Source organism: Epinephelus lanceolatus, chromosome 8, assembly GCF_041903045.1.
Source record: "Epinephelus lanceolatus isolate andai-2023 chromosome 8, ASM4190304v1, whole genome shotgun sequence".
NCBI classification, from domain to species: domain Eukaryota; kingdom Metazoa; phylum Chordata; class Actinopteri; order Perciformes; family Serranidae; genus Epinephelus; species Epinephelus lanceolatus.
In genome coordinates this window covers 38,432,310-38,446,754 of record NC_135741.1, presented here as the reverse complement: position 1 = coordinate 38,446,754, position 14,445 = coordinate 38,432,310, and positions in this window count along the sequence as shown.

Sequence of the window (14,445 nt, the reverse complement as noted above, 5' to 3'; positions counted from 1 at the left end):
CAGCCATGTTGATTCTGTCGTCCAATCACAAATTGTGTTATTAGATGGTGAAACGCGTGTAAACAGCTGAACCAATGACCGTTGCGAAATAGCGGAGGCGATCCTCAGAGAGTAAATAATGACCAAGATAGTTATCAGTAGTTTACCAAACTAATGACTGATGTGTTTATCTAAAACCCGCGATCCGACCTGCATGTTATTTTTTCCACCCAGATCTGAACCCAGGAAAAAATGTTTTTTTAAAAACCACCTGCAAATCAGCTGTTTTTGCGGGTACCCGACCCAGTGCAGGACTCTGCCTCAAGTGAGTGAGATAAACACACGGGAGAAAGACCAGAGACAACAGTCAGATGAATAGGTGATATGTTACATGGCACGTTGTAAACACAGACTGGCTCTAAAAAGAGACAAAGCACAGAGCATATTTTGAGCAAACATACCCACTCAAATCCAAACTGAGGGGACAAAAAAAGGTAAAATACTTGATTGCAGTCTGGTCTCATGAAGTCATATAAGGTACATCTCCAATGAAATGGCACTGAATTATAATGCAAGTTAGACATTGGATGGAGTGGGGGGTCTGTACCCCATGTTCAAAATTACCAGATCACCTACTGAGTATAATAATTATGATAATCATTTCAGCACTAGTTACAGCATGGAAATTCATTTGAAATTCATTCACTTACTCCCTTGTTCTCCCACACAAAACACAGAAAGTTTTGCAACTGAAAATGAAATTACTCTTAAAAATGATCTCCTTTAATTGATTCTTTGAGGCCCCCAAATTCTAATAGGGGTCAAATCAAATCACATTTATTACAACATCTCAGTGGGCCTTACAGGTAAACACAACAGCAGCAAATTTCTGACCCAAAAAAACAAAACAAAAAACAAAAGAACAGGAAGTATATATGTTTTTTGCGGTCTATTTGTGGATCCAGTATAAACTTTTTGAAAATCTGGACTTCGAGTATCATACGTATAATCTCTTTTGGCTCAAATCTTGTCACGCATTGTAGCTTATCCATACAGTACCACTACAATATTAAATGCTACACTATAACTAGAAGTGATATTTTATATTTTTATATCACCTTCAATACAGTTAAAAACTTACCATTAATCATCCAAATTACAATATATTAAAGCCACACTAAATTGAGGAACACATTTGAACCAGTAGTGCAGCTTTGTAACACAACACATTGGGAGATTTATGACTGTTATCACCATCTTTTCAGATCCTTTTCATCATCTCGGGTGCTTACCTTCTGAAGTCCTGACTAATACAGCTCTGGACGGTGATATAAAATGATTACGGCTGATATGGACACTTATGGTGTGCACATTCATACACAGAAGAGACACAGATACCTGAAGGTCAAGTGGAAGCGGCAGGGGGGGTGGGGGTAGGGTGGGCAGTCAATTTCAAAGGACCTTTTGTCAAGTCCTTATTGAAATTCATCAATAAAAATGGGCCGCCCTAAGCCTTTTCAGAAATAAAATTGTCATGCTAATTCATTTTGATTGCCACATTGGAATGGCTAAACAAAATGAATGGCGGGGGCCAGATGCGCCCGCCGGAGCGTAACTCTGGATATTTCATAGTGAATTACCCTTGATCGACTTGCCCCATGGATCTTGGTGCAAATTCCGATCAAATGCCCACATGTGTGGAATTCCAATCACCGCTTTGCTAACTCATTGATTTGCATGCCAAAGAGGTACACATTAAAAAGCCGAATGAAAAGCAACACTGCTGACTGGGACTTTTTTTTTTTTTAGAATCGAAGAACGGAGAGTATTTAAATTTTCATCCCAAGCGTGCACCTCCTGATATGAAAAAATTATTCAGCCATTTGTGAACCAACGATGAATATTCCCCCTTATCATTTGCAGAGACTTGCAAACACTTGCAGAGAGTAATATGTTTCATTAAGTTTTTATTAGGGCTGACATTTGTGCTCAAACACGAGATTTCACTTATCAACACACCAAAGTTCCTTAGTTGCTTTTCTGGTTGGGATCAGGGACTTAATAAGAAACACAGCAACTGCCACGAATGCATGAAATACGTGATGGGTCCTGCAGACTGTAGACCACAGACCATGGTACGGAGGAACAGTGAGGAATAACAAGCTCTCTGTGTTGCATGAGAGACAGGACTCTTGTGGATGAGGGGGGAGGATACTTTCCAATGAGCCATCTGGACATGGGCCCCCAGGGGACACAAAGCAAACCATGCTTGATCTGTCTGCCTCTCTTCCTTTCCTTCCTCTCTATCTATCTATCTATCTATCTATCTGGCAAAGATTCATTTCACACTGATGGCTCTACTTTTTGACTGTTTATGTCAATTAATTGTAACTTTTTCACAAACTGATAAACGTGTCATTGTATCTGTTCCTTTTAATTTTTAGTAGCTGTACTTTGTGGGAGACTCAAGTTTACATTTAACATCATAGTTTTAAGCACATATTGTCTAATTATTCTCCTACATACCATTCAAATCAGCTTTTTGTTTGTTTGATCTTTGAGTCTCAAAGATCGATACATCTATATGAACTGTGTCCATGGCCGGTTATTAATGCTAAAGAGTTAGCCAAGCTGCTGTGAGCGCAACATTTTTAAAACTCAAATTGATTTTTTGGCCACTTGCAACACTGACGTATTATCAGCTTTGAAGATAACATGGCAAACTTGAAACTTAAATATTTACATATTTATTAGCATGTTTTTAGAGCCTCTCTTTTTGCTCTGTTTTTGGTCTCTACCAACTCGAAGGAAAATAAGGCTATTCAGCTGCTAAATGCTCCACTACACATAGAAAAATGCTGGTTCCTCAGCTGTTCTTTGGCTTAGGTTGAGGTGCTATACAGTACCTCTGCCAAACAAAGAACTTTACTGCCCCTGTATAGTTCCTCAACATTTTATAATATATATTCTTTAGAGGTTCTCTACTGGTTCTTCATAGAGAACCTCTTAGTTTAGTTTAGTGGGGAAAGAATGAAAACACTACATTAAAACAGCCTGTAGTTTATGTCCAGAGGATAACACATCTTTAAGAAATGGATGCCACATAGAACCAAAACAGGTTCCCCTATGATTACAAGTCAAAGAACAACTTTTGGGTTCTGTTTAGCACCATTTTTGTTTAGAGTGCATCTTCACCAGCAAGTTAGAAACTATGTCTGCTTGCTGTTGGGTGCTGAGCAGGTAGTGTGCAGTCCGTTTTTGAGCTTTCTCTGCCAACTCTTTATCATCATCAGCTTTTCCGTTGTCTATTTCTGCATTTGTCTGCCTTCTGTCTGTACTTGGATTAGGCAGAGTCCTATCAGAGTGCCCCCCCACCACCTCACCCACCCACAGTCACCAAAAAAACAAAAGAAAAACTGTGATTGTTATTGTTTTTGTGTAATACTTACACCATAAATCATAATTCCGTCGAAGGCAAAATTGACTTTCAAATTAAAAAATCTCCGGTGCCGCCAACAATCAAAGTGTTGTGTTCAGCTTAAATGGCTGATGAGCATTTTAATACAAGTTGTACATGGGTTGCATTCTTCAGGATCTGATTGTTAGGCAAGAGACACATTCATACAGTCAGGATGGAAATGAACAATTTGGTGGCATATTGTTTGCCATTCAGAAAACATCAGACTGAGTGAGTCAAATGTGAGGACATAAATGAGACAAGGGACACTTAAGCTGCAATGTGAACATAGCCTTGAACTCAGTGCTCTCATCCATCACTTTACAAGTCATTTCTCCATCACACTCTCTTTGTCTCCCTCTCTCACCCTTTCTCAGTCACCCTTTGGTGTGTCTGTCTCTCTCTGTGTCGTTCAGTTGCAGGGATTGGAGGCCCTCAGGGTATTGATTGGGCTTGGCTTAATGCTGTCAGACTGATGGGAGACATGTGATTCACAGACGAGATCTTGGCCCGGGTACACTCAGCCTCCAACCACATGTACACGCACGCTTACACTCACATACATGGAATACAGCACAAGCATGCACACACCCTTACAGTATGTGGGCAGCAAGCATATACACACAAATGAACACACATTAGATTATGCACTGATGCACAAAAGCAAATGCATGTACACACACTTAAACGGGTACCACACACATGCACGAGTGAGCACACTCCCACACAAACACACACCCTTGGGAGTCCCTCCTGACACCCTCAATCTGTCACAGCTAAAACCCAGAGGACCTCGTCTTCGAGTCAGGAGGGCCGAGACAGTACACTGAGCTCAGCAGAGTTTGAGCTAATCAAGACTGGCAATGACAGACTGCCTGCAATGACAGACTTTTTTCTACTTTTACATATTTCACAGTTGAGGATATCTCATTTCTTTGGTTGGAGGCATGGAAAAGGGAGTTTGTCCTGGTGATCAAATATGGATCCTGCTTAATCACCTGTCATGGGACTGAGGCACAATTCTGAATGGATAGACAGCTTCAGGTTATTCAGGCATATTTACTGACATAATTACATGAACAATAAAGATTTTTATTATTAATTGCTTTCTACTGGTTCACAGAACAAACAGGACTTTTTTTTTAATCACAGCAGGTCAACACTGTAAGCTATAAGTAGTTATTTAATGGTAAAAAAAAAAAGGTTGATTAAAGGCTGTAAAGATTCTGTATGGAACATTCAGCGCATTTATATAGCAGCAAACTATTATTTGCTATAGAGCTCGTAAGTCACGCCCCTTCCGGTAGACCCCCATCGGACCTCTAGGTTCGGAAAATTTGAATGGGAGTCAATGGAGAGAAAATTATTATTTTCTGGTCCCAGTCATTAAATGCCTTGGATTACACAAATGTTTTGTGTGGGTCTAAATAATATGTTTTCATGTTAAGAGTCTGACAGCTTGTTGTATGATTCTTCAGTTAAAGGCTGTGGAAACAATGTAATGAGAAAGACTACATGTTGCCTACGTGACGTCACGTCATCACACTTTCCCTCCACTTCACAGTGCTGCTGCTGCGTCTTCTGCCACGATCTACAGAGCCATCAGATCAAGATGCCGGTGTGTTTCCTACCCGAATGTCACCATTCCAACAAGAACGGCTGTTCTTTCTTTCGATTTTCTTTCGAGGCGGTGAAGTGTACCAGAGACACAGCCATGTTCCGAGTGTGAGTGGTGATGTATATCATACACGTCGAGAGCAGTGAAGTGCTATAGTCCACAAAGCGCTCTCACACAAAACCTAACAGTATCAAACTTCTTCCTGCTAAATTGTAGCCTTCTTTGCATGAAAAAAGTATTAAAAATTCACAAAGAACATATGTGAAATTCATGGCACAATTCAAATGGGACCAGAAAATAATTGTCATCTAGCCACTGAAATACATTATGTCATATCATGTACCGGAAACGGAAACACGCAACACGCAACTTACGAGCTCTATACAAGATATTGTGGAGTAATGGTGTCCTGAGCAGAGAGTAAAGTAACGCTACCTCTGTGTGCTGTAATCTGAGCTTCTCTGTGATTTATTGTGGTAAGCTGGTCTGGTCATGTGTGCATGTGTGTATACTGGCTAGCTCATTGCTGCTGCTTTGCACTGTGCTCACATGGTGGTTATTGCTGATATTGGGACATGAGGGGCGGCTGGCCAATAGAGGGCGATAGGGCGCAGCCCCTCATTGAGCTACAAAAGAAAAGAAAGATGATGATAATAAATGTATGATTATCATCATTGTTATTGTCATATATACACACAATATACTCATTATTCTGATCATTTTCACTTATAACAGCTCGTCCTGCCTCTGAATATCCAATCAGACGCAGTGTGAAGTCGCGTTCCGGCCCTTTGGGGCGAAATCAGCCTGGCTGGAAACCTCCCTGATTCACTCTCATAGACTTTCATGTAAAAGGCTTTTTTTTCTAAATACAGGCACTCCAGTGTAATCTCTATGGGTTCCGGGAGGGCTTGCCCCAACGTGTTTTCGTCATACGAAAGTCGTTCTTACTTCACTGTGTGTTCATGAGCGTTTAAGTCGTAATGTGGAGACAACATGGACATTACAAAGGACGTGTGTTGTATTTTATAACTCAAAATGTTTAAAAAACACGTCATCAACTGTTCCCACTGAAATATTGCTTTACGGTCGGAAACTCATTTTTCTGATTATTCCGACATCACATGAGGCAGCATCGCTGCGCAGCGGTCACATTCAAGATCAACATGGCTAACGTTTCCAGCTGATCCAAGAGGCTTTTTAACCATATAGGTTAAAAAGGAACGACGCATAGTGCGTCCAAATTCACACCTGTTCTTCTCTATGGATTTTCTCCGCGACCGTTAGCGAGAAGCCACGCATATTACGTGAAACAGCGGAACCGCAGCTTTCCAACAAGACCAAGCACTTGTCGGTAGTCCAGTGTTTTCACAGTGAAAAAACCCCTGATAAAATTACACTAAAATTATGTATAACAGAGCTTTCATACAGTTTTGCACACACATTACTCTTGGATGGATTACTCGCGAATGCAGGCTCGCACAGAAATGCCATGCATATCACATGTGCTGTCATCCCATCACGCTATAAATACATTTCAATTGTCTACAAAATAAAAACCTGACAAATTTCTTTACAATCCATTATACAGATCTTGTTGTCAGTCACTTCATATAGTGAGGAATATCGTATCTCACCACGTCTTAGGCTTGCGTGTGTTTCTCCCTGTCTATCCACATTTGTAGTCCGGCTTTCAAGATGCAAATATCTCCATATTGTCCAGTTGACACTCCATCAAACTTTGTATGTCAAGACCAGCGCACTTCACCCAGACAACTGAGGCCTAATTATGCATGCATGACAGGGCAGTAGTCACCATATATATTGAGGGGTACATGCCCCCTCCCAATGCCCAAAATGTCCCACAATATATAACTGAAACTGAAAAACAACAACAAAAAATGTTCAGGTCAGGTCAAAGAGCAGTGATACGGTAAAGGTTAAGTTACACTGATTGTCACACACCTGAGTGTGTGAAATTTGTTCTCTGCATTTGACCCATCCCCTGAGGGAGCGGTGAGCAGCAGCGGTGTCGGGAATCATGTGGTGATCTAACCCCCCAATTCCAACCCCTGATGCTGAGTGCCAAGCAGGGAGGCAATGGGTCCCATTTTTATAGTCTTTGGTATGACCCAGCCGGGGATCGAACCCACGACCTCCCAGTCTCAGGGCGGACACTCTACCACAAGGCCACTGAGCTGGTGCATTGTATTAAGTTGTAGGGTATGGGTTTATTTCTTTAATCAGAACACAAAATGAATTTCCACTTAGCTATAATAAAATGTTTTCTGATAAAGACTGACAATGACTCAGTGAATACCTTACTCAATTTTATTTGATTAATGGTAAAACAGGTCTCTGTTCACATTCAAAGGTATTTATGTGGGCAAACTGATGAAAATTAGTTTGTTGATGACCACAGTGGATTGTTCAGTCATTGTAGAGCCAAATTAATTCAAATTTACTCACTGAACGGGTCACCTCAGCCATCATCACAACAATTGCCCCCCTGAGAAATGTGGCAGGAGCTGCCACTGGACATGATGCCTGTGAAATGTAGCACCCACCCTGTGGTTGCCCCCTGGTCAACACAGTTAGCTCTGTTAGCACTGTTGCTGTTTGGAACTGTTATTGGAGTTAGCACTGTTAGCTGTTAGCCCCTGACTGAGCCATCTCCATGCTGTAAACTGTGTCTAGACAACTCATACCCCCTGACTTTTGCATAGAGCTCATTTGATCCAGTGTTTTTCAAGTGGGGGTACAGGGGTACATCAAAGTACCCCTAGAGGTACTTTGGAGTACTGCAGGGGGTACATAAGAATTTTTTTATATGTTAATTTAAAAAATATTTGTTGTACATTATTTCTAAAATAATTATATTATAATAAGCTCATTAAAATGTAAATTAGTTTGATAAATCACATTTTATATTTGATATTCCTTCATTCAATACAATCATTAATCGCTGCAGACTGTCAGCTAATGCAACATACACACATTGACATTTACGTTTGTCCACTGGTCAACAAGCCTTATAGTCCAAGATTGTTTTACTCTCCTCTTCTTACTGTAAATGGATAACACAATTACATAATTAACATGCTGCAGCTCCAATGCTGTTGATATCCTCACTCATTGTGTTTTATTTCATCTTCAGAAATACATTTGACTGAAAGCTGTCCTTGAAAAGAGTTTCCTATGTTTTTGCTGACATCAAATATCCAATGAGGCTTTGCACTTGACTTTAAGCCTCTCTGTGTTGTTGCCCCAATAAAACGTACATTTGTTCATTTCCTCACCCGAGTACACAGCGTCCTCTGTGACATCTGGATGTTCTCTTTGTGTGGGTACCAGAAACCACTAGCTGCTGTTGAGTCCAAAGGCAAAAAGCGTTCAAGTAAACAACGGAGTCCTCAGCAGTAGGTCTGTTAATTGTTTGCATGCAGGGCTGGGGTTCAGTGAGACAGATGTGGCAGGAAGCAATCATGTGATGAATTGACCCCAGTGTTAAATGGTGCCACTCAACCTTTTAAAATTCGATGAACAAGTCAGTAGGCCTGTGTGGAGATCCATACCCTCATCACAGTGAATTTCCTGCTGCGTAAATAGGTCAATGGCAATACGTGACCCCTGACTTTGCTTTTTCAGGACGGTCCAAGAGGCGGCCTGGCACTTAAAGACAATTCACCATTAATTCTGTGCAGATGCACTAACACCAGTTCTTTTTCTGGTATGTGATTGCTAAGATAGCAATGTAATCTAAAAACTAAATCCTACCTCGATTTCAGCAGATTTATGCCTGCAGAAATATGTTTGGCCAATGAAATCCTGTGTTCCAGCTGATGTCACACCTCCAGGTCATAGCTTGCTTGCTGTCAAAATGGGGTTGTTAATTTGGTTTCGGAACACCTCATACTATACGAATAACACCACGACAACTATCACAACAACAACCAAATAAAGGACAATATATGACTTAAGATTGCTCAGCAGCTGGGATACAGTGAAGATGGTAATGTAACTGATATGCCATATGTTAGTAACAGAATGGGGCTAGCCACAACAGCTAGCATTAACATCAACTTTGGGGTCTGATTAGTTGATGCATTATGTAGTTAACATTAACCCTTTAGATATTCTTTGTCTGAATAGGTTTTTGTTGTGTGGAGTGGAAACTGGCACTATGTAGAGGGAAAGTCATTGGGCCTTATTCACTTTTTTTTTTGTTTTCATGAAAGGTTGTATGCAGATTCATGGGTATAGAAAGCTGGGTGCTGAGGGTGCTGCAGCAGGTTGGACAAAAAGAGTCTGTAATTTTACCATAAATAATGGGCGCTCTGAACATTTAAATTTTGAACAACATTTAATAGGATGACTATTTGAAATTAAAATGTGCAAATTTTAATTGTTTCCTCCAATCTGATGTGATAGCATCATCACATCAGATCAAAGTGTTAAGGTCAGGGTTAGCTCATGGGTCAACCAAACATGGGAGATATTTGCGGTACGGGGTGCTACTAGATAAACAGGCAGAGAAAGACCAGAAAAATTGCTGCTTATAGATCCCTAAATATCTTGGTACATTATGCGTTATAGAGTTTTATGGCAGGTAATGATGGAGCGAACAACAAGTGGATGTAATGTTATGATTTGCTCAGAGGACGTCAGTGGCTTCAGCGAAGAGACAACTGGATGTTCAACACCATTCAGAGTAAAATATTAGAAATTGTGTCTGACATGTGATATAGGTACATCTGAACAGTTTTCCTGTAGCTCCTGTAAACACGTGCACATGCATATGCATGCACATTTATACTGTGCAGTACCAATCAGCAACAATTACCACAAGGCATTTTCACATTGCATTTGTGAGAAAGACTTTTTGCCTAATGCTTCTACAGTATAATGACATGACATCACTGTTTAAATATTACTTCTGAGCAATAATTAGTAGCCTACAATTTTCTGGGTTAGACAGTTTGAACAAGGCTGTGCAGCATGGATCTTCAGAAAACATGTGAATGACTCCCGTAACTTTTCCAATACCTTCAATATTTCACCTCACCGTGTCCTATTAGTGTTAGAAAATGATGACTTCATTGGTTAAATTTGGCTCCGGCCCCTCTCTCCTTGACTCACTAAATGAGCCGAGTGAAGGATGTTGTGCTCTTCTGCATAAACGCTCGCAGCAAAATAGAGTTTATTAAGACCCATAAAAAACAACATTAAAATTCACAACCAAGGGAGCGTCGCCTGACCCCTGGAGAATGATAAATTAGTTTGTGTTGCTCTAGCAAAACGACCATTTTATACCTTCATCTTCCCCCCGGAGCTGACTCCCCTTCAGTGTGGAAGCACCGCAAAGGGCCCTGGACTAAGAGGCTTTGGCAGCAAGGAGACATTTTCAGATGACGCTGATATCATTCCGCCTGCTTCCCTCCTTGTAGGAAATCACTCAGTGATGTGAATGACATTTAATTCAGCTGCATGTCTGCTCTTTACATTCATTGGTGTCAAGCGGGTACGGCGTGGTGCTGCACTGCACATGCCTTCACCTAAGCAGATCTGAATTTGACATTGAAGTGTCTGTTGTAATAATAGAGAGCAAGGGCCAAGAAAATAAAAGTAAGAAATCACTCCTGAAATCTCTTCGGTCGATACGAGCAGCAGCTTAGGGCTCAGTCCATTGATATCTTTGATTATATATTCTACTTTTCACTTACCAAGGATGAAGTGTTTTCTGCAGCCAGTGCTGCTCTGCTTATCTGGGACAGGTTGTAATTGTTGAGTGCAGCCACCTCCTCATTGTTAGTTTGAGGGATGGTACAACAGATTTCATGTGACAGCAGCACTTCCATTTCCCACAAGACAGAACGTGCAGGTGTCTGGGCAGCATTTTAGAAGAGATGAAAGAAAATGTCAGAAAGAGTTAAGAGGGGTAACTTCTAGTTTTCTAGTATTCTACAGCCCAGGCCATGTACTCTTTACATGTATGAAGCTGTTGCCCTGTTCATGTCTCCCTTTAATGACGATTTGCCTGCTAACTGAAGTCCCTCGCGAGTCATCAACAGCAACTCATTAGCACTATGCTAAGCTAATGGATCAGTAAATGGATTTTTATGTGGGCATAAATGCTAATTCGCTACACTGTGGCGCTGTTCGACAACGCTGTGTTTAGCAAGTCAGTCTGAGCCTCGGGGGTGTGTTTGTGTCTCATTAGGCTCGGCCAGGGATCTATTGTGGATGTGGAGGACTCAGTGGCAAAACAGAAATACAATGACAAAGGCCTAAAGTGCTGCAACACTTGTCCATCCTGCACCTGAAGCTTTTATTGAAGAGTGGAGAGATATCCCACAAGTGCAGACACAATTACTTTTTGAAAACAGAAAAGCGGCCTGTAAGACTGGAACTGATCGAGCGTCAGGTGTTATTATGTTGCGTGATGGTTGTTGATATCTGGGATTGACACTGACACAAACTGAAGCTTCTTGATAAACCTGAGATGTGTAGCTCAGAAAGATAGCTCTCATACATAAGTGTTGACTTGTAGACCCTCTTATTCTCCCACACCACCATTTACTCTGTGTGTGTCCATCCACAACTCAAATACATTTCCATACACTCTTTTATTCATCAGTTAGTGGACACATTCCCGATTGCAAATGCTAACTGGCAATTGTAATCATATTTTCTCTTCTAGTACTCTGGGGATAATCTGTGTGGGGAGGTTTTTCTCTGGTAAAAATTTACATGAAGCCCGTAACCAGCAAACACTGGTCAGACATTGTGTCCCTGGCCAAAAATGGTCCCGGTAGGATGCCAAAGGCGGTTATGAGGCAGGCAGCAAGATGGTGACGCTATTTTCACGTGCAATAATGGTCCAGTCAGATTCTCTCTTACAAACAAGGACCTACTGATCATAATAGTGCTATGAAAAAACAAATGCATATATCTTTTTTAACACCATTTATTAACAATTGATTTGTTTGACTGTGAAATGGTTGTGAACCGATGGCCACACCGTGATGTCCACTCCATATCCAAATATGTATATATATATATATATACATGTAAATAATATTCCTGTCTCATCATTTTAGGCCTGTGGTGTTTGTAAGAGCCAGAAGTCTTTATCTAAGCTGTCTTTGATTGCACATGGGGGAAGTAACCTTTAGGGATTACTGCCAAATACTCAGGTGATGCAGTATAAAAAGCAACAAAGTCCACCTCAGCAGAGAGTTGTGGTGGATGAATGGATACAGTACAGAGCTTCCACTCAGCTGACTGGGCTGTGAGTCCTGTGTTGGTCAACACTGCTTTATTATTCTGCTGCGATAGCGTCATATTTCAATATTGCCAGGGCGCTCAGGAAAGGGGGCCGGCTGATCGCCAGGTAATGTCACAGATGTTTGCACAACTTTCACTTTGGGACTATTTTTGAACCATTGTGGGACGTCTTGATTGGATGTTGAAACAATGGTCATTCGATGTCATGATGTTTGCTGGGCAGTGTCTGATACCTACAGTGTACAGCCTACACTAATATGTTATAACATTTAGAGTGCATCATAAGACTTTCTATATGCCTTTACAACCTATAACTAACAAAGGTCATAAGGCATCATAAGAATGATCATAATAATAAGGTCAAGTATCACAACAGCTTAGACTAAAGTGCCATATTTGCATTAGAGATAATAAGGTCTGACGAACATTATGGTTCTTCCTACAATCAGAGTACATAGAGTGCAGCTATAGTTTACCATAACATCTTCAGGACAGCTCATTATCTACTTCTGGTAAAGTAAGGGTTTCTGCAAACATAGCTACAGCGCAGCACCAAAGATGGCAGGGGGCTGGATACCACCTTCGTACCATTTGTTGATCCTGACAGTAACCCACATTCAAAACCCTGAGACAGCAAGACAGACATTGAAAATGGAAGGGAGCAGCAGCAGGGCCTCGTTGAAAGAACATCTCTGACTGAGTGGGAGTTGAGTGGGAACACTGGCTCGGCAGCAACCGCAGAAACCACACGTCTCAGAGTCTCTGCAGCCAACTGGAGCACATAATATTCTTGATGATGCTGCATGTTGGGCTATTTTCACCATTTTCACCTTTCTTACAGCAAATATTACTCATTTCTATTATATTCTATTATGTACAGACACTGTCAAGGAGAAGAACACAGAGGAATGGCTACAGAAAGCATGGTGGCGCTTTATTTTACGGGCCTGTTATTAATGATTTCTTCAAGGTTTCCTGGGAAGAGGTCTGTAACTTGGTATTAAATGCAGGAAGAAAATAGATAGTTCTAAGAGTCATTACGGTTTACTTGGTTGTGTTGATTTTATCATCAGTTATTGGTTTCAGGAGGGATTTCTTTGAAAGCTGCATAGTTGTAAACCAAAATAAAAATGTATTCATCATTAATTTATTATCATAAACATAACTTTCCATATATACTGAATTGTATGCTACCATGTAGATTAATTTACAATTTCTACACTGTCACCTGACCTGATGTGCTCCGAGTAAAAGACTCAAGGTTATGCTATGTCAACAACTAGTTAGGATGAATAAAGTGATCCAATTGAACACTGTATTCTGTTTCATCAGTAATTATTTCAAAAGCATTTCTCAGAAAATTATGGAACTGTAAATTAAAGCATTACAGAAAGCATCATGATGTTCATAAAACTTTATAACTTTTCAATGCATATCGGGTCAAGTGATTATAAGCAACTATGACAATGTATCAGCCATTATAACATATTAAGTGGCATTGGTAAATAATAATTTCATAGCACCCTCATCACTTTCCTAAATTATTAATTATTATTAAATATTATTACAAATGGCTCCCAACATAGTTAAAATAATGTTTAATGTTTGCTTACTGTAATTACTGTTAATAAATTCTGTGTATTTCAAATATACTGATGCTCATCAACATATTTGAAATACACAGACTTTATTAACAATAATAACTTAAACCTAATTTAATTAATTCAACATATTTGAAATTCACAAAATTTAATGGTAATTTCCATAAACTTAATTCAAATAATTAGACATATATGAAATATACAGAATTTAACAGTATCTACATAAACTTTATTGGAGTAAATTAGATAACATCTATGCACTATAGTGACATAAATTTTCATAGTCTGTCAAATCAAATTAATAAACTAAAAATTTATGTAACTATAGCGCATAGATGTTATCTAATTTACTCTAATAAAGTTTATGTTTGATGGAAATTTTGTATGTAATTTAAGTACGAAACCCTGACAAAATAGACCTCATATCATTTCTTTGAGTGTATGGTGCATTCTCCCTCACATGAGGGCATGCGTCAACTTCTGCAGTGTAATATTCTGCTGTT